The 22,315-nt window shown below is 38.8% G+C and overlaps 1 protein-coding gene across 5 annotated transcripts in view; it reads right to left on the reverse strand.

Moving 5' to 3' along the window:
- The window catches only part of taok3a (TAO kinase 3a), a 66,555-nt gene that overhangs the window by 38,240 nt on the left and 6,000 nt on the right, over positions 1–22,315 (reverse strand). For 3 of the 5 annotated variants that reach the window (XM_085476202.1, XM_085476203.1, XM_085476204.1), the window contains exon 2: positions 1,874–1,987. The exons of 1 other annotated variant lie outside the window; for it this stretch is intronic. The gene's annotated coding sequence lies outside the window, so the exon portion shown is untranslated. Of the gene's footprint in view, positions 1–1,162; positions 1,211–1,873; positions 1,988–22,315 lie in introns of all 5 variants that reach the window. One more of the 5 variants, XM_085476205.1, reaches the window with a different exon arrangement.

Genomic DNA, 22,315 nt, shown 5'->3' on the forward strand with positions numbered 1-22,315 from the left:
TTAATTTGTAAAATATGTGTACACACACACACACACACACACACACACACACACACACACACACACACACACACACACACAGAAAAATATTTAGTATACACATCCAGAAATGCATATACTATTATATATTGTACATATATTTATTAGTTTCAGATGTAGCCATTCTTGTATTTTGCTTGTTTACATTATTGTATTTTGCACAACTCTGTTGCTTGTGAAGCTCGCACACAAAAATTTCACTCACGTGTACTGTACCAATGTACCTGCACATGTGATGTGACAATAAAAGTGACAATAAAAGTGATTTGATTATTGGAGCTTTCAGTTTAAGCTCAAGGGTTATTTTTTTGTTTGTTTTTAAGGACAGATTTTGCAGTTTGTAGCTCTTATCTGTGTACTACAAATAACCCATCAAATTAAATTTATTATGGGCATGATATTCAGTCAAACAGAATCTAATATTCTGACACATGGGGTTATCATGCAAGATTAGCAGTCTGTTGGTTTGGTGAACAGAGTGGCCTGGAATGGAGTGAAATTCGAGGCCTAAATTATTGTTGCAGTCTGTCTCTGTTCACAGTTAATTCATCTTCTTTCAAATGGTAGCCACACTCACGAGGACGTATGCAGGAAGCATGAAGAGTTAGGCATATTATATAAAATAAACACAAAAAACACTTTCATTTCTTTGACCGATAGATTTCCATTCTCATATGAAGCCATGACACAAAGCTGCTAAGGGCATTAACATTTAATCAGGTGGCAGAATCACTTCAGGCTATGTGAGCCCCTGTTTTCCTATGAAGAAAGTGAAGACATGAAACATTTGCAGCTAAAGTCAAAAGTTCACTCAGTTTCATCCTCGACACCTTGCCAGTTACATTTTTAAGCAGTATTTGTGACCTGTCTTATGGACCTGATTGTGAAGCAGCTCTCTAAAGTGTGAACTTAACAGATTCTTTGCCCTTGAGCTCACAAGACTGACAGTGAGGGGAAGTTGAGACATTTCAAATAAGTCTTTATCCTTGCCTAGAGAGGCGTTCTGTAACCAAAATCATTCCTCTCTACCACACCCAATCCCCACAAGCTTTTTTCCTCCCCAATCAGGGTGTGACTCAGCAGCAAGTTTTGCCTACGGAACAGAATGTACACTCACTCACACACGCGCGCGCTTTCCTTTTCACCGATTCCAATGATGGCTGTGGGCTCTCTGTGTAAAGATGACAAGTTGGCAGAAGGATTTACATTTTTGCCTAATTCATAAAAGACTGCAAACCACAGACAAACCTCAAGTTCTTCAATCGCTACAGCTTAGTGGTGCCCGAGCAAAATTACTTTCTATGGAAAACTGAAAACAACTGTGGTATAACAAAGTAAACCAAACAAAAACGTTCCTTTTAATGCAACCCTTGTCCACCAAATTCAACTGCAGTACTTAATCAGAGTCACTTCAAAAACACAATCACCATGACTATAGAAAAAAAGAACAGTGATGTAGCTGTGACATAACATGAACTTTCATTTTAATTTAAACTGCTGTTAACTTCAAAACTGGTCCAGGCAAGAAAGTTTTTTTCATGTCACAACCTGAGGAAAAATTCTTGCAAATCAGTGTGAAAGAGAGGTGATTGGCTGTTAAGTACATCAGAGAGCCAGCAGGGCAGAAGCTTTCAATATTGACCCAGTTTGCACTTGGCTGATCCCTGTGTCATCTGTCTTAACTGTAACATGAAGGGGATTTCTGACACACAAATGAATTCATTGTATTAAAAATAAAATAAAACAAAAAATAAAAAACTGCTCATAGACAGATTGTCATAATATGCAAAAACAATACATCAAACAGCCTCAGAGAGTCAAATACATAACCTACCTGTAGAAATGTGTTGAGGGGTATGTAGGACTAGCCTGTCTTCCCTCTCTCTTCTCGGTTTAAATCCAGTGTTGCATTTTTTCAGATGCCCTCATGACTGGTGGAATACTGCTCCTGGGGTTTAAAAAAAAAAAAAAAAAAAAAAAAAAAAAAAAAAAGAGGCAAAAACAAACAAATAAAATTTTGGGTGGGATATTTTAGACACTATGATTATCAATTTGATCTCGTATCATTAGCTTCACTCTGAAAGTGCCTACTTTGTCAACCATTTAGTATTTTTTCCCCATTTCACAACATTTTACAGTCTCAACAAGCATCTGAACTACATTTTATATCATCTTCCTTACTCTAGAGTACCAAAGGGTTGTTCATTGGCTCATAAAACAAGAAAGGAGGAAAGTAATATTTACCAGTAAGAACCATAAGGAATTCTTTACAGCCATAGGTGTAGTGCTCACAGAGTGTACGGTAACAAAGGTCACTAAATCATCACTGAGCGTAAATAATCAAAAGTGTCATGTAAAAATTTAATTTCGATTGATTGATTCATCAGGTCAACAGCATATATATGAGATACACTAAATTATAACTGTAACCATGCCATAGGTGGACTCTGGAACTGAAACAAATAGCATGACACATCTGATAACAGCAGATGGTGAAATGACTCAACAGCCAATGAAAATCTTTGTAGTGATAGATACTTATTATGTTCTCAGTTTCGGGAAAGATGGCAATGTAATTTCCATAACAAAAACAGAAAATTTAGCGGAAATGTAATCTGTGTACATTTTCTCAAAAAGGCGGGCTTGAGATGTTTTTTGCCTTAAAATGCTCATTGGTATAACTTTATTCAGTGCAGCAGTAAAAATACAGGCACCATCTTCATGGATCCACAGTCTACCTTTATGCAGAACGACAGATACAAAAACCATGTTCGTGTTGAGTGATTTTCTACACCCACTTGGCCATTTTCACAGGGAGCTCGAGGTCTATGCCAGACTACAGTCAGCTGACAACATCTCAGGCTAGATATCCGAGCATTTTATATGAAGAAGTGCTTCCTATTTTGCAGACAAATGCATCTTCTTTCAAATACATGAGTTCAAGGACACTACATACAGTGCTTATGGACACAAGCTTTTGCAAGCACACCCACAAGCAAGCATAATATTTTGTTTTCATCCACGTACACACACAGTATTACACATATAGTCGATTCACACATACACATCAAATCTGAGAGAGTTGTTCTGACAGCAGAGCGCTGTCAGCTACTGGGCTTTATTTCGTTCTGACAAGCAGGTGGAACAGCATCAACTACCAGTGAATCCAACCTCACCCACAACTACATAATCGTTTTGAGACAGGCACACAATAAAAATCAATTGTTGTCTCGGACAATCAAGATTTACAGTAGATCTGTTATTTAGGACACAAATGACACTGTGACCTTTTTGTTTGAGCAACCGAATTCCTGTGTCTAATCAAACTGGAATGAGTCCTTTCCTCATCTCCTCTGCCTCCCACATTACAGCCATTTTTACCCTTCTCTCTCTCTCTCTGTGTCTTATTGGTTAACCCCCACTACTTCCTCCTTTCTCTTTTTGATGGTGCCGAGTGGCAGATTGGACGCTCAAAGGAACCACATTCAATAATAAAACAGGGAGAGGGGATTCAGAGATGAGAGAAGAGAGATAAAAATGTATTGTGCCCCTTCTGAGTGTCCCTGAATGATTTATAACACAACTGACGCTTGCATGAGCCTCTGGGAAAGTTGTGGCTGCACTTCTCCTCCTCCTCGCTTACTCCACCCTGCCTGGCATTTATGACCAAGCAACAATGAAAAGAAAAATATGTACAGTCTATGTAGTGGGAATAAGTATAACAGTACAGGTTTATTTGCATCTTTTATTTGAGTCTTCGAGTTCTTGACGAGGTCAGTTTTATTTGATGGACTGATAAGAACATAAAGGCAGCATTGTGAGTGTTTTAAAGAGGTTTCGATTGTCTTCACTTTGAAATAAAATAATACATTTTATACTGATGTACTGTACTGTGTGAGCTATATAAGGGCTTTTAAAATACACTACTTTGAAATGAGTCAAAATCTTGTTCAGTTAATTATGTGACATGGCTGTACAAATTGTAATAATTTCATTGAAACAATCTTTTATCAAATTGGATTGCTGATTAATTATCTGTTAACTGAGCAATTAGTTAATGGATTAAGGGTTAGAGGTATAAACACAGAAAATGCATGCAGACTGTAAAGATACTTCATTTGAATAAAAAAAAAAAAAACATGAATATTTTATGTACAGTACAAAAATGAAGAATAAATCAGCAGAATGAGTTACAATAGATAAACCCTGTTGTCACAAGCGAACATAATCGAGTCTTAAGGCAATTTTGTAAATACTGGTCCTTTACACATTTTATGTGAATGAAACAGAAAAGAGGTCATATTAAATTTAAAAAAATGAAAGTTAAACTGGAATGTCTCCTGGCCTGGTGGCTGAGAAGCATACTGCTGCAATGCTAACCAAATGTTTCAGAGCATTCAGTGGATGTGCATACATGTGAGTCGTGGTGTTGGAGGAAAAGAGAAGGTTATAAAGGTTAGCGGGCCAGCTGCAGCATGACATGATGAAATGTGCTTTAACAAAGGAAAAAAAAAAAAAACCAGAAAAATGGCTGAGACTAAGGCACAGAGCATGTGGTAATCACTTAAACAGTAAAGTTTAAAAAAAAAAAAGGGTTAGGGATATTGTGGGTTTGTAGAAGATAAGTTAAAGAGTGTGACAGCCCATGTGAAAAGTTTCTGATTTTAAGGCTCTTAACTAGTCCATGCTCACCTGTACAAACATAAATGAGTGAAATACTAATCAAATTACTTCTTATTCCAAGTTCAGAAGAATTAAGGTAACGTATGCTCTGGAAAACATGCATAACAGCATCTCTGACATTCTATGTTAACATTCTTTCATAAACTTCATTAGTGTATTGCCTAGAAATCAAAATCCTGAAATCCATCTCTTACTTTCTGTTCCTCCTGTTATGACACACTGTGATATGAATCAGAAATCTTGAGTCACATGTTGTCAATTTCCAAGACACAACTTGGCCAACAAAAACTGCTTCAACCGCCTAACATTGCATTTCTTATTTTTGGTTGAAAAAAATAAAAAAGAAAACAAAAAAAGAAAAACTGCTTTCAAGGGGATTGGCCAAACAATTCATCAAGTGAGATGTCAGGGTGTCAAACATGGACTTTGTCCAACTTTAATCCCCTTTTAGTTTCAGTTTTTAGATGTAAAAACAAAATGTCACAAAACTGATTGTAGACGTTATAAACAATGACATCACTTCCTTCATGAAAACCTGGGGAATTTTGTGCAATCTAAGAACTGAAAGCACGAGAAATGGTGTCAGTAGCCAACTTTTGAATTATGTGCATAATTGGAGCACTAAAAACCAGTTAGGCTAGTTTGATAGTTCATCCTTCTTTTTTGAGTGTTGATTTTCCTAAATTTAAATGAATGACACTAATACTCAGAGTTTACAAATGTAATCAATGACTCCCAGTGTGGCTGAGGATGACTGAGGTGGGTTTTTGATGAGTCATTTTGGAGTTGTGCTTAAAATCATGTCCCATAGTGACACACCGCTTTATTTAAAGCCGAGGCAACCAAAATGCGAGGCTATTTCAACAACACGAAAAATTCTTCCCGGATGAAAATAAACTAATCCAGCGAGATAGAAAGAAACTAAACATTATGTTCTGATTATTCTGCCAGGGTGGCATGGTGTGGATTTTTATAGCAGTGACTCATTTTCACACAGTGAAGAATACACACATACACATACATAGTTTATGCTGTAAAGCAGGATTTGGAGACTTCAGGGCAGCTCTCATCTCAAGAGCTTAGTGGCACTACTGAGACATGCATGCATACAAACGCACAAACGCACACAAGACTGTTACCTTCTCAGATTAGTTTTAAGCCTAATGCCAACATAAATGTAGGCGTTGGTGGATTGAGGGACAAATACTAGACAAATAAGTGGCCCATCCACCGACCTAAACCCTGGGCCAATTCTTACTCATTAGTTTATTTGAAGTGATTCGCTCTTGTTGCCTTAAAGCAACAACAGCTCAGAACCTTACAGTGGGTACTTTATTTGTGCTTTAGATGACTTATGATGAACTCTGCACAGATTACTTTGATGGACCTCTACATTTCTATCTCGCTTAAGCACCGTGGGGATGAAGTACAGATTAGAGATGAGCTAGTGTGCCTACGATCGTGACTTAAACTAATGCAGAGACAACAAATGTAATCGGCAGCTTTATCAGCAGAATGGGGGGGGTTTTTTGTTTGTTTTGGGGGGGGTTTCCATTGTGTGAATGGAAAAAAAAAAAATGTGGAAGACTTTTGGTCAGTAATCACATCCTTAAAGAAAAAAGGGAAAAAACTAAGTCCCCACTCTATAAAAAACTATGTCTGGATCGCCATAACTTTCACAGGAAGCATTTTAAAAATCATGCATAGAGCTAGAAAAGGCTCCGTGGCATTTGTCAGCTCTAGGTAAGATTGTCTGTTTACTACTGTGTGAGGGGGAGGGGAAAAAGAAGAAGAAGTGTTGTTATGCTTCCTACCACTGATTACCCTGAAAATTCACATAATGTAAAATAAGGATGCAAGGATAGGGGAAAAAACATCTGCAGAAGTCTTGATTTGACTGGCCAAAAACCCTCACAAAAAACCCAACAAAAAACAAAGGATTCATGTTCCCTGTAACACAAACACTAAATAAGAATGGTGTTAACAGAAGCGCAAGATGAAAACATTTTTAAAGTATACTCCAAATAATATCAGCTGGATGTTCCACAACACTTGTGGATGATATTCTGCAGTCACATGATTTAAACTATTTAGAGGGGGGCAAAAAGGCACCGCTCAACAACAAAACTGTATTCCAGCTGTGAAACATAGTGGAGGCCAATATCATGGCTTGCTACCCCAGGGCCTGGATGCTTTGCAATAACTGAAGAAACTTTTAATTCAAATCTGAATCAAGAAATTTTACAAAAAAAAAAAAATGTCAGGGGAGCAGTCCATGACCCTAAAACGTCAGAGAGGGTGAGTGATGCAAGACAATTACCCAAAACTCAAAAGCAAATGAACAACACGATGATTTAAAGAAAAAGAGAGCACAAGAGAGACAAATGTCTTGTTTACCAATGGCCGCTGTGCCATGACCTGAAGAGAGCTTGTCAATCAAGTCATCCAATAAATAAGCCAAACCCATATTTTACAAAGATGATTTCTCATCAAAACAGCTTGGGTTCACTATATTTTGTTAGTAATCAATGCCAAAAACTGGTTATTCCAAATGGTAAAGGATTCAAAAACGTTTGTTCTTGCAAATACACTGCCAGAATACATAACAAAAACAGGTTTAAGAACCAGCATTTAGACAGAAGATAATGTCACTGGGTCACTAATGGTGGTGTATAAAGTGCGCAATACTGTGTCTCCAGACAGCTTTTTTGATCATTCAAGACAGAAAACTTTGAATAAATCTCTAATTGTAAAATAATGCCACCCAAATGTTCCCGGTCACTACTGTCATTAACACATGTTGATAATCTTAAATTCTTTCAGCCTTTAAAAGATATTCACTGTTAAAATGCATTTTCAAAACAGCCATGAAAGTCCCTGAAAGACAATGCTTCAAAGCGTCACTCTGTGCTGTACTCTTATTGAAGTGAAATTGAAGGCTGATACCCATATCTTCCAAAAGGTCAAAGCGCAAGTATGTGTAAATTGTGTGTGACGTGGGTCCAGTGTTTTGAGTGAGTCTAGTGTATAAGAGATAATGTTACCAGCACATTGCTGCAGCTACTGTGAAGTACATCCCGAAAGGGGTGATTAAGTTACTGTAATCAACCATAAAGTGCCAAGACATGCCAATTCACTGTAACCAAAATAAGGTCCTGGTTCATCCAATATTACCATAGTGTTACCCAGTCCCTCTATTTAAGCAGAATTGGTCAGAACAGAACCTAAGACTTTAGTTATCTACTAGCAACGAATGCTATGAAATTTATTCCATTGCTTCATTTATGTTTATGCTCTTACACAATACTGAAGTTGAAATCCTGCCTCTGAAAGAGGCATATTGTACTTTATATAAGCCTGCAATTATTGCAATTTCAATAATTTTAAAAATTCAGATTCAGGGGCACCTCCAGCAACAATGGCCCTAATGTTACTCGCAATGTCTATTACAGTAGAACGGCTCTCAATAGTCCCAAGTTACACAATGCACACTTGTGACAAAGCAGAGGAGGACGGCCCTTTTGTGTCTTACAGCTTTGTAGGTCAATGGCAATTTTAATCTCCACATTGATGTAGAAAAGCCATTTTCAATTATGTAGACCTACAGAGTGTTATGTAATGAGAATGGAACAAGCACAACCAAGACACATAAAAGCCTTCACACATGAGAATGATTTGGAGGCCTATTATATCTTTGGCTTTGGGCCTCTTAGACTTGAGAGGCCTAAAAACTTAATCTAATCTAAGACGTGGAGAGAGTAGTGATGAAAATGTATTGAAAATTTCAATAAACAAACAGTTAATTCATTTCTAAAGTAACTGAATGAAAAATAAAAAGATTTTCAGATAGAAACATTTTGCATTTAATTCCATGTAAATTTAAATCTTAAATTTAAAAAAGGTTTAATTTCTGTTTGACAATGTGTATTGGAATAAAAAAGTAAATGCAGGACAAAAAGAGTTCTGTGAAGATAGAAATGTTGGTTTGCTAAAAATAAAGTCATTACTTCTGATTGTTTGCACTGGAAAAACTGCTTCTATCCATCTCGGCACAGTGAAAGATAAAGCCAGCAAAATCAAATCACACAGACAATCTAACATAAGTCTCAGCATATACAAGGATCATCTTTGAAATGTTCTTTCCAAGACCTAAAAGTTCAGAGGAGATTATTCTGAGTTGCTTTGAAACATTTTTCCATCCAAGAAGCTACAAAAGTATTTTATCCTAATTTGGAGTCTTGTAAAGCAAATTCACAGTACCCAAGCCTCTCTATACGAGTGATTTTCATTTGTACTGAGGTAATGAAGTAGCCGACCTGTGTGGTATCTAAAACATCCCCCAATTAATGCATCACCAGCATACCTTGTGCGTTGGACACATGTGCACTTGTCTGAAAATGGTAATGAAAGCTAGGCATACTCACACATATGCAGGCACACAAACATACGCACAGCACTGGTCACACTCATTCTGCTGCACAAAGACCATCCTTCATTCACTGTGAAAGCTTTTTCAGAGAAATCCCATGAATACAGAGGGGTCGGTCTGTGTGTCTGTCCCTCTAGAGCAAAGCCTGGAGTTTTCTCATTAAAGCCATTCATCCTCTCTGGCAACTATCTGTGCTAGTGCCTTTTCAGCTGAACATTTTCTTCCAACCCTGTCAATAGTGTGTGTGGTCTACTGTCTTGTTTTTTTCCCCCCCAAACTCACAGTCTCTCTCACACACTGTCTTTTTCCAAACCCCTCCTCCCTAAATAAATACAAACACAGACACACATAGACACACACAGACACACACACACACACACACACACACACACTGAAACAAGTAAACACACTAAGAGCAGTGTCACAGAGCCCCATCACCAGGCTGCTAAATTATTCAACAGTCCCTCACAGCCAATTTTGCACATAAGAGAAAGTAAAAGGTGAAGAGCAGGAGGTTTATCTGTGGGCACGTCTGGCTGGGAGCTGTAGGATCAACAGGTTACAACCACACACACAACAAAGAAAGAAGTAGAGATGACGAGCAGGAGAAGAAAGCATTTAACTACAAAAGCTCAGTATTGAAGCTGTATTAATGAAAACAAGAACAGCAATTTAATGCATTTAATTGGCAATTTAAAATGTTGCCTCTCTCTCAGAAATATATGGAAGGTGGTGAGACCACCATTTTCATTGGAATAGGTTTTGTTCTGAACAGATTTCTGGTTTTAAACTTATTCAATCCTAACTGAACAATTCTAAAGTTTGCACCAAAAAAGTAAAGAACCACCCCAGCTGCTTTAAAAAAAATCCAAGCAAGAGTTAGAAGTTCTGTTTTTATTTTTAATTCCCAACAGAATAAAACATATTTCTAAATGTAAACTGCAGCACAGGATTTTCAGTTGTTTTTTTTTATCTGACAGCTGCATTCACCACTGTTATCTTGATAGTTTTAAACGATAACTATGCCATACTGTGAAATATCTGCATAGATAATCTAGAGTTCAATAGTTAATTTTCCCCTTAATGAGGAAAAATATACACAGAAAATCTGATCTCAATACGGTAATAAAAACTTATTAAAGTATCAGAAAATATGTGTGAGAGCTCAGGTAGTATATGCACATTTCTACAAGTGGATAACATAACATTCAGAGGAATGGAAAATTAGGACCAAAATTTGTGACTGCTATGAGGGTAGGGTGACTGCTCCTATAATGCAATGGCCTTGTAAATATTTTACACCTAGACAGACATTCATTTCATAGTTGTGGTGCTTTTTGGCCAGTGTAGGCAACAGCAAATCAGTGTACTTGACTTCTTTATGGCACTTTTATGTTTGTCAGACATTCGGTTTGTCTGAGGATCCCACATCAAATATTTCCATGTAAATATTTTATCTACAAACTAAATCAGAACATCTGACAACTACTCACCTCACACTGGCTTTAAAAAAACTGAACAGGCAGGAAGCTATAGCACGTTTTGTTTGTTTTTTGCGAGAACAAATTGCATCTTCCTTTGCAACAGTTTAAGTAAAGGTTTCTATTTACAGTTCAAATAAACAAAACTGATATGAAAAAAGCAAAGGGATTAAAGAGGTTAAAGATGGGCTATTAAAAGAATTGAGAACAAAAAAAGAAGGACAGGGAAGCATGCAGTCAACAAGGCCAACAAAGCACGAGACAACAGAGTTATTGAACTTTGACATCAAACACAGACACACCTTTGTTCCACTTTAAGGTGGATGAAAACATAACAGGATTTTTATTACTCTTTTCTACACATACAGACAGTGCCAGAGAATGAAGACTGTGTTTTGATATTTATGTTTTTTGAAGTAAAAATCTTCAGCACTTTCAACTTTGTTGTAATTTAATATTGATTTTGGTGTTTAATAAAGTATAGGCTCTAAAATTTTAACTAAAGAGAATAAATCTGTTTCTTTAACTGTTAAGATTCAGTATTAACACAGACATATGTCAAAATATAACCTTTTAGGAACTGGTATTACCATAACCAGTATAAAAATATTTTGAATCTTACCTAATCTCAGAAACAGTTAAGCTCCAGTGTGCTATTTTATGACCCTTACAGCTGCGTCATGGCAGCTTTCTGTTGTATATTTTATCTTCTATGACGTGCCTGCAATTAAAACATGTCTAAATGTGGCAGGTCCATGTTTATGTAATTCCTTTTCTCCTGGGCAATCATTTTGGTCAAACTCTATTTTTTTGAAAACCCTCGTAGGCCCTGCACAGGATCAGTTCATTATTTTAAAAGCACGACTCCACCAGCGCCACCTCCTCTAAGCTGACTCACTGAACAAACACCAACATGCACATGTTGGATTTATGCAAATTATATCCAAAACATTCAATTAATCTGAAGCGGTTTGCAGGGTTTGCGCGCACCTTAGCAACAATGACTTACTCATGGTCCCCAGGAGAACGTGATGTTAATAAATAAATATAAATACAACCATAAAATAATACTTGAATTAGCCCCAGGGCTCACACTAACCTAGATATTCTCTTTTTAGTTTGGACAAAATTTGTACGCTGGCTTTGGGCTGTGTGTCAGTATGAGTATGTACAGTATGAGTCAGTAAAAGTACACTTTCCTGTATGTGTATACAGACAGAGGCAATATGTGCTAATAATGGGTCTTTTGATTAAAATGAGAGAAAGATTGATGGCAGATATTAAGAGAGAATAAAAGAGGTCTCTGTCTCTAGAGCTCATAATAATGTTTGGTCTTAGTGAAGTAACTGGTGAAATGAAAGTAATTGCATCCTTCTTCAGAAATGAAGAAGCCTCTTGGATGAGAGGTGAAACCATTTTTGCAAACCTAAAGTCCATTTGGCTTCTTCTGTAAAGCTCTTAAGACTAATTGCATCTTTATTTGATGGACTGTATTCATCTATGTTTTTACACAGCATTTTGTCTTGAGACCCCTTCAAACAAAACACATTTTAAAAATGTCTCCAAATTATGATTAATTCAAGAACTCTACGACTTGATAACTGTACCTTTGTGGTCTGAAGTCACAAGTGACTTAATTTATGGCCCAGAGTAATTAGAAAAATGTGCCTCTCAAAAGTATTTGTTTTTCTTTTTTAATTGGCACTTTCCAGACACTAAACAACACAGATCAAATTCCTTTAAAACACCATTGCCTTTTAGGGAAGTTTCAAAAACATCACAAGAGTGAAAGCACAGATGGTATTAAAATGACTGCATCACTTTAAAACTGAAATAAACAACTTTTCACTGATGGGATTAGTTACACCTGTGTTTTTCTTGCTGTGAAGTGTTAGGATGTCCAGGAACAGATAAACAGACAACAGCTGTAGTCCAAAACAGTTTCTCCACAAAATTACCATTAGTAGATTGTTGATGAAGCCCTTTATCATTTGCAAATCCTTTCATTTTATCTTTTACTTAGACACTTTTATCTCTTTTAATATGCTTTGTCAGTTGTCTTATATAATTAACTTTACAATTATGTGAACTGAAAAGATTATTTGGTTTGCCTCAGAAGCATTTATATTTTTGTATGAAACTCCTGAGGGTGGAGAGCTGCATCGATCAACTGACAAAGTCCTCCAGCAGCTCTTGTAACTATAATGGGAGCAAAGGATAAAGTAAGGTGACATCATTACAAAGTGTGGAGTGGGAGTGGTGCTTAAGGTGAACCAATGGCTTGGGCAAAACATTTGACTGTAACATGAGTCTTCTTTCAATCCTGGCAATAATTGTTCAAGTTCAAAGCATGTTTAAGTTCCATAACAGTAAGGTCAAGGCACAGACAGATGATCGCATCCTGCTGGGGGCATCAGATCAGAAAACAGTTCACTATGTAGCCCAAAAGGGCATGGACTAACAATGGCTTGGTAAGAAGAAAGGGATGGGAATTCATACAAAAGAAAACAAAAACAAATAACACTTATGTCAGCCTACTTGTTGTTGCAAGAGATGTGGATTCCTGCTTAATAAGATTTATGATTTAAGTTATTTTTCCTTTACTGAGCCATATTTGATTCATGTTGTTAGACAGTTTACAAACAGCAGAAGTCAAAACTCTGTCATAGGTCTTAAATCAAGAATGCTATCCTTTCATTGTTTTGTTTTGTTTAATGGATTTCTGTATCCTGAAATGATCTTCCACTCAATTACATATCAAGATACCAGCATTTTTTTTTTTTTTTTTTTTTTTTTTTTTCGCTAAATGACATCAGAAACAGCAGTATGCGACATTACGTGATGGCAGAGCTTCAGTTCATCCTTTGTCATTTTTTTTTTTTTTTTTAATAAATAGGACAGGGGGAATGAATGAGAGAAAGAGGGGGAGAGAAAGAAAGAAAACCAAAGGGGAGAAGAGACGGTGAGAAGGGGGGGGAAGAGAGAGAAAAAAAAAAAAAAGAACTCCTGGGTCACCTGTATGGAGAAAAAAAACAAAAAAAACAAAAAAAACAAACAGAGGAGACAGCAAACAACAAAGAGCAACATAATAATAGAGAAAACAAAGCACCATCACAATAAACTAGCTAGTCATAGATATCAATATTTACTAAATAATAAACGATATTGTGCAGCACGCAAGATACGACAGCGCACAGTGTGCTTTGAGGCAGCAGCCAAGAAAGCTTTAGTCCGCGTCTGTGAATACCCATGTGTGCATACCTGTGTGGATCAGCATGCTTGCATTCCAAAGGTTTCTCCATGTAATGATCTGCTAGGGAGTGTGGGGGGGCCACAGCCCCGTCCTCCAGGGTGTGAAGTGGGTATGGAGGAGATCAAAACTCCAGACATCCAGAGGCCCCCAGAACACAAGAGACCATGGAAGACCAACAGAGGGGCAGCCGCGCCACTGTTCCAGTAAGAGCTGAGGAGAGTCCCAGATGAGGGCTCGCCCAGCAGCCGCGGAGCAGAAGTCAGGGGGAGTTGCAGTGACGCGCCCGTGAGCTCCGCCGGCCCCCAGCTGTGCCTGAGTGACCGAGCCCCAGGCCGAGAGGCCGGGGGCACCCCACCTCCAAAGGGGCCCGAGCGAGCCCCAGGCCCCGACAAGCGGCCGCCAAGGAGTGAGCCGGTGTGTACCCGGACGCCCACCCCCAGATACAAAGAACCACCAACACACCGACACCTGAGGGAGTCCGCCACCGGCAGGGGAAGTGGTGGTGGGTGGAGATAGGCCTCCAAACCTTGGAGGGCCTGAGGTGTCCCCAGAGAGGTGGCGTCTGATACCCAACCTGACATATAGACACAGACATACGGGCACACACAGACACAAACATCCATTCCCACCCTCATGCTCTCATATGCACTCACTCCACACTCAACCAACGTGGAGACAGACATAAAGAGACGCTGTACACACAATCACACTCCCCAAGCGTACTCTACAAACCGGGTCTAGGTACCCTTGCCCCTGGAGGGGGGAATTGCACCCAGACCCAGGTGGTGTTACCCTTTTCCCTGCGGTGGGGAGAGGCAGACCACCCCGACTCCGCAGCAGCAGGGAGGCCCCACACCCCAGACCGCAGTCGGACGGCCAACTCCTCCTACTAGCCCTCCCGCTCCAGCAGGCCGCAGAGAATGGGGGTGGGAGAAGACTCCAAACCTCCCTCCACCCGCTCATTGTAGTGTTGATGCATATGTGTTCTAAGGTGCAATTAAAACCCAGGAGGGCATGGAGCTACCTGCCAGAGAGCAGCAGGTAAGCGCATAGTCCCTCCTGCTAGCCCTCAATGACTAAGTGTATTTAAAATTGAGAGGTGGGCAACGACGTCAGGGGTGAGGTATACACCCTGATGGTAATTTGGACTCCGTGATTGTGCCCACCTCCAAGATCCTATATGTATGTGTAATGAGAGTGTGAATAATGTGAATGTCTAAGTTGTGGGATAAAATTGAGGCAGAGGCAGCCAGAAGGGGACGGGGGGGGGGGGGGGGGGGTAGCCTCCTCTGCACCCTGGTGACATACCCCCACTCCAAGGCCCTGCATGTGTGAGTGGATGTGGAGGAGCGGGAAGAGGGAGGCAAGGTACCAGCATTTTGCAAAATATTTTGCTTCATCTTCAAATTTGTTATGACCTGCTCAGGTGATAGTCCAGCTAGCTAATGGGCCTGCACTATAGATATTAATGACAGGGTTGGGTGACTGAGGCCAGTCAAACAGAGCAACAAGGTGTAACCTGCAATCATCATCCCACAGACAAGCCTAATTTAATCCGTAAAACTCAATTGTGTGTCACCAAGTTTAGAGTATTTGTCAGACTCTGTCTACAGACTGTCAGGTGATGACACCTACTTCCAACTAACAAGCACAATCATAGCTCTCTAACCCCAGCAAATTACTTTTTAAAATTATTAAGGTATTAGTGTCTTTGCATCTTTTACAGTTTTACAATGGAAAAAACCCATCTACAGCCATATTAATAGCTATAATTACCTGGTTGGAATATTCTAAATCTTAATATTGCAAACATTAAATTTTCTACAGTAAAACAGAAGCTACAACATTTTTAGCAGCTTCTAAATAAGCAATCAAAACTTTTACATCATTTATGTTTTGAAATTTAAACACTAAATTGATTTATAGATTTTCACAGGCAAATGTATAATGTGGTAAGTGAGGGTAAGCATAATTTGAGAAAAAAAATCCTTCCACATGGGCAACCTGTAATTTCTATGGTTTTGATTCACCTAAGACAGGTCCAAGCAAAAAGCCCGAAGACAACCATAAAAAAGGGTATGGAATGATTGCATGCTATGCCAAGGATGATGGCATTTGGTTTTGAACCACACTGAATCAAAATTTTAACTGGTTCTTCTTCTGCACATGCTCCATTCCTCTCCCTAGTTTCAAAAAAATTGTTTTTATTGTAATCTTTTAATGTATTCTTGCTCATACAAATAGATTGACAAACACATAACTGTATACATATATCTGCCCTGTATCTCACCTTGAAACAAAAAAAGCATGTATTTCAGACGATTTCCACTTCACTAGGCCTCTACTGCTTTTGAATGCTTTAACAAAAGTGGCATAACCAAAAAACTACAGTCACATGAGCAGAGCAAATTATTCTTTCAGAGTATAGTATGAAGGACATTTACTGTAATGATGTCATGACTAAATATATACCCATAGTTTGCCTATGATAATGGGTGGGTGAAAGGCAAATCATGGGGCCCAGCACGTTGATATTTTTCCACCATGTTTTCACACCTAAAGAAATCAACTGAACCAAGACCCATAGTTTTCAATTTACACAAGTCGAAAATGATATTACAGTTACTGTGTGAAATGCTTAAAATGTTCATTTTAAAAGCCATTTCTGGTGCTAATGTAGTTTAGGTAAGAAAATAGGAAAGTAACAAATTTACTTTGAAGTAAAACCAGGGCTTTGTGTGTCTTTAAATCATTAGGGGAAAAATCCCTTTTTTGATTCACAAAAAAAGGAAAACAATTAGGCGTAAATGCCTTTTGGTCAAAGAGGTCTCAGCATTCAGGTACCAAGCTGTTACTGGCACTCTGTGACACACTGGACTGCTTTTGGTTGTAAACTGGTATAAACGTGTGTAACATCCACCGCCATTGGGCATATCTATGCAGGCTCAGCTGGGGCTGGATGACTAGATAGGCCATATCGACTAGGCAATAACCATGGGACTGTTTATGACACTATCAATTCTCAACTGTATTGATTTTCATTGTGGTTGAAAAAAATATTCTTCCGTTCCACACATAAACACACAAGAGCTGTGGATAGTTGCTCAGGTGGTAGAGTGGATTGTCCACTAATTATTTGATACCCAGCTCCTTTACATGCCAATGGGCAAGATACTGAACTCAAGATTGCTCCAAATAGCAAACCAGAACCTTTCTCTGTTGTCAGTAATGTGTTTCAGTGTTTCAATGAGCAGTCAATAAAGTACTTTCCAGCACTACTAAGGCTAAAATGAAATACATAATTTGCCTTCTGTTGAATACCCCCCCCCCAAATCAAGTTTTTCAGATGGGCTGTATTGTTGCATAATTCCAATAAAAAATAAAAAATAAAACTAAGAAAAAACACACCCACAGCACAAACACAGAGGAGATATCCAGTTCACTTAGGCAATAAGGCCTTACAGACGCCATTAATATTTAAAGGAATATGATTTGAATTCTTTACTTAAAACATGACATGGCAAGTACTGATAACTGAGGAATTTTACACACTACTGTACTCATCAATTTTAAGTTCTTCAGAGACTTGAACACTCTTTGCTCTTTGAATCTCTTAGCAATAGCCTTCACTAGGCATGTCCTTGAGACCACAGTAACAAGTGGTAGTGGTCAGATGCCCACACCAGACAGTGAATCATCCAACTGCTGTAGCCCCATTCTGCTTTCCCAAAAGGCCATGCAAAATGCATGAGCTTGAACGTATGAGAAAATGCTCACACACAAACACTTTGTACATAAACACAGTCACACAAGAATACACAGTCACTACATGAAAGTATAGTCACTGAGGAAGGTGCACGAAAACACACAGACAGGGATTTTAACTTGTGGAAGTACACATCAGCTGATCTAGTTTTAAATGTGCGCATGCACATGTATAGTGAGGGGCTGAGTTGAGTGAAGTGCTACTCTAAAGCCCAACAGGATTTTCCAATCAAGCAGCAGAAAGATTAATAGAGGCCTACTGCATGCTTTATGGTGAAAGCCGTGCAAAAGAGAAGTCATTACACTGAGTAGGACATGTAGCCGCTACTTGCTGAGTTTTGTTCATAATGAAATTTTAATAAGAGCAAAATTTAATAGGCAAGTTGAGATGCCATTAGCTGGGAATGACTGGAGCTCCAGTGCCATCATTGGAACTCAAACTACTACGGTCTTTGCATATGAGCATTTGCCTCCAACAGGGTGAGTGAATCAGATTTCCCTAAATTCTGTAATCTGGTGCAAGAGACTTAGAACAAAGATTCAGATTCCTTGCCTGGAGAAGTATCTTAATCTTTTCAGTGGCCTTCTTTTCTTAATCTGCCGAGCAAGGTTTGTCGAATTCAGAGCAATACTGCCTTCTTTTCAGACAAAGCCAAAGCAATGAACATGAGTCTACACTAAATCTCACAGCTCAGTGAATGGATTCCATTTAAGACTCCTATGTGGGACAGATGAGACACTCTTTCTGACTTTCTTGAAGGCCGTGTTCTTGGAGGAATAGCGATGATGTCATGCAGTCTTTTGTTGAGGCCTCATGGGATGTTGCATATCACAGTTATACATTAATGGGTAGGCCTCCCAAAGATGTCAGCCTTATAATAGACTGAATAAAGCCGTCCTGCAAGCGCTAGCGTACCACTGCCGTTAACCGTGAAAAAACCAAAATAATGATTAAAAAAAAAAAAAATTATAAGGAGTAGGGCCATAAGAGGTGTGTGTCAAAGCCTGCATGTTGTTCTAGACAAACACAACAAACTTTGCTTGCTCATGTCACAGTGCCTCAACTGATTTAGTTTTATGTTAATGAGAATCAAAGGGAACATGTATTTTTCTTGATTGATAATCTGTCAAAAGTATGTCTCAGTGCATACAACACATCAGGAGAAACAGAACCTATAACCTTTTTTTCTTTACTCTGCCTTTTAAAAAGAAAAGACAGCATGCTAAAGTAAAATGAAAGAGAAAGATGAAGGGAGGAAATTAAGCAGAGGAAACCCCAAAAAGGAAACATGCATCTAGGCCACTGAGTCATTTCCCGTGTGTTTTGCTTTTTCCTCTTCTTTTTTCAAATATACACTGACAGTATAAATTATGTACATCATCATTGGAGTTTACACAGAGTGGGAGAGGGCCCATGGGTTTTAAGCTTTAGGATTTCAGCTTTTATCCCCTGTAAAGTCTGCCCGCAATTAATCTGGGAATTAATTCAGGTTCAGAACTTAGCCTCCCCCTTTCCTCTTTTAGATCTTTACTGATTCATCCAAGCCTCTTTTACTCACACTCAAAAAAAAAAAAAAAAAAAAAAACCGACACAATAAATGTGATATCTTCCCCATGGAGGCCAGATTTTACCCATACAAATAACTTAAAGGTAGCACCAATGTTATAGAGAATTTTATTTAAAAAGTTAATGATTTGTATTTTTATGCCATATCGTGATGAGGATGGTTCTGCATATATGTGCATCTATTAAGGAGATGTGGTTGGTCTGGTCAATTATGAAGAGAAATAAAAAATAAGAAATTACGTAACACTTCCTGCTGCACTTAAATGGAGCATGGTTCAGTGATCCAGCTGCGACAAGTGCTACCAGTAAACATTCTAAGTCGAGATTTTATGAAGTGCCTCGCAGTATTCAAGACTGAACAAGGTAGATGAGATCAGGAGTACAACCAGAACCAAGCTCAACAGTTTCATCAACATTCACATGGTTCTGCACTTTGATTCTGTTCCCCAGGGCCAGAATGGCAGTGCTAAGTTTAACTATAATGACCTAAGCCATCCGAGGGAGGAGATTCATTGCAAAAGTCCTAATCTGTTGTATGTATTATTGTGCCAGTGCATGCCCACTCCAAGCTATTTCTATGTGGCTTTTTTGGCCACACCAGCAAAATTATGACTCCTAATTTGCCCTACATGCCAGAATTGAGTCCAAGTATATTTGTTCTGATTTTTACATAAATTATGTCCACTTATTTCTTTTCAGCTGTCTCTCAGAAATGAAACGACTGCCATTTTGCTGTTCTCAGTTTCACTTTGTATCTCCTCTTCTTGGAGGTGCAGGCACACACAAACACACATAGTGTAACAGAGTGCAGAGGAGAGCAACAAAAAAGCAGTCAGATACTCATCACAATAGGGGGCATCAGGTGACTCATAGCCTGCAAAAGCTACCCAGTGTTTTTTTTGTTTTTTTTTAAAGGCTAAAGGTGTTAACAATCTTTTCACGCTTGTGTTTCATGTTCAAACAGTAATGTTGGAAATGAAATGTAAAAGGGGGAAAGGTGTGGATATATAGGCAGCACGGTGGCACGGTGGTTAGCACTGTTGCCGCACAGCAAGAAGGTCCTGAGTTCAATTCCACCATCAGGCCGGGGTCTTTCTGTGTGGAGTTTGCATGTTCTCCCCGTGTTTGCGTGGGTTCTCTCCGGGTACTCCGGCTTCCTCCCACCGTCCAAAGACATGCAGCTTGTGGGGATAGGTTAATTGATTAATCCAAATTGTCACTAGGTGTGAATGTGTGAGTGAATGTGAGTGTGAATGGTTGTCTGTCCCTGTGTGTTAGCCCTGCGACAGACTGGCGACCTGTCCAGGGTGTACCCCGCCTTTCGCCCTATGACAGCTGGGATAGGCTCCAGTGCCCCCCGCGACCCTGAAAAGGATAAGCGGAAGCGAATGGATGGTGTGGCTATATATTCCAGTCTGAGATGGTCATGCTCTAGAGCAGTACTCAGTGGTCCTGAATTTTGTATATAGCACTTCTAAACTTTTATTTTCCAAAGTTATATCTAGAAAAAAAAGGAAATTCTCCTTTGATTGATGAATTATTTTAACAACTAATGTATTATTAAAATGTTTTTATCATTTAATTTTATGCCCACAGATTTAGTTTTAATTAGCTGTTAACTGACAATCAGGTAGTTCTCGCAGCAAGATCTGTAATACTAACAATCTCAATTTCATTGTACTTTTTATGTGATCCATTATTAGAACCAGATGGAAAAAGCTAAAAACCATTGTGTGCAGCCTAGCTGTATGCAACTATCACAATCACAATTTTGAAGGTATTCAGCCTCATTTCCTGCTCCAGGACACATGTAGAAAAATAGCAGTGCTAGACAGATTTTAAGAACAGTGTCATTAATCAGTAAATCACCCTGAGCTTTTTTTTTGTAATTATCCTGGTGTTTTCCCATCATTTCTAGCTTTGACTGGTAGTCCAGGTTGCTACTCCTGGTGGGACCTATTAAGTTCTTCAACGCCTCTGGCACCATGTCACTTTGGAATTGGTAAAGTCTTACTATCCCTGCATCTCTGCTTTAATTGTGCACTGTGATATCACTGGTACACACTGATAGAAGGTCATGAACCATGTGGTCAACAAAACTCTACAGTTCTTTATGTGTTGCCAAATCAATAATTAATCATGTGTGTTTTTGTATTGCAAATATTTTTTGGTACAGGGAAGTGGCATAAATAAATAACAGGAACATTTTGTAACAAATAGCCAAATATATCACAGTCAGAGAAAGGATGTTTTCATGTTAGAAGAGGAATAAAAAGGAGTGGCAGACCAACAGAAGCTTTTAGACTTGATGAATATCAAGTACTGACCAATGCAGTGCCTGCAGCTGGTTCTCTGTTTCATTTATTATCAGAGCAGTCATGTGTAATGGAGTACCAATGCTCAGCACAGCTCATTTAATTTATCTATACAATGAACAGTTTGAAAGCTAATCAATGAATAACTTCTTAATTATACTGTGTATTATAATAATCACAACTTAAACAAGCAACTTGAAGCTTGGCATCTAATCCAGCAGTAATATTGGCTTGATACTTCATTCTAAATTGTTTATGAAAGCACAATAGGCTTTCCTATCTGACATGGCTCCTGTATCATACCAGGAAACAATAGCTGGACGCGGGTCAGGCTGGCTACCGTCTATGACAACCCAGTGAGGGTGTGTGCATGTCGGCTTCTTTGATACCCTCTTGGCCTAACAATGCAAGTACTTCCTATCTAGCAGTCTGGGACGATATCATCCTTGCAATTATGCTAAGGTTTGCAGCCTTCTGGGTCATGATGAGAGCCTGTGTGTGAGAGAGTGAGTGAGTAAACTATAATGACTGAGGGAAGCAGTGGGGCTGGGTGTTGACTGGTAAGTCGCAGTGTAATTGGACAATTGTTCAGTTTAACCCCAGGCTCTCAGGGTTCATAAAGGCATCAAAAGCTCTCCTGGTAAATACTATTAAGCAAGAAAGGGGTGGCTGAAGTACTTACTTTGGCTGGCCTTACATTTTTTTCCATGAGAAACTCCTATGTTCCTCATTCATTATGACACACAACAGTCCGGTTGATGAATACAGAGATAACACAAAAAG

Source organism: Copadichromis virginalis, linkage group LG12, assembly GCF_057382275.1.
Source record: "Copadichromis virginalis isolate Kocher_CV1m ecotype Utaka linkage group LG12, C_Virginalis_male_GT1.1, whole genome shotgun sequence".
Lineage (NCBI taxonomy): Eukaryota > Metazoa > Chordata > Actinopteri > Cichliformes > Cichlidae > Copadichromis > Copadichromis virginalis.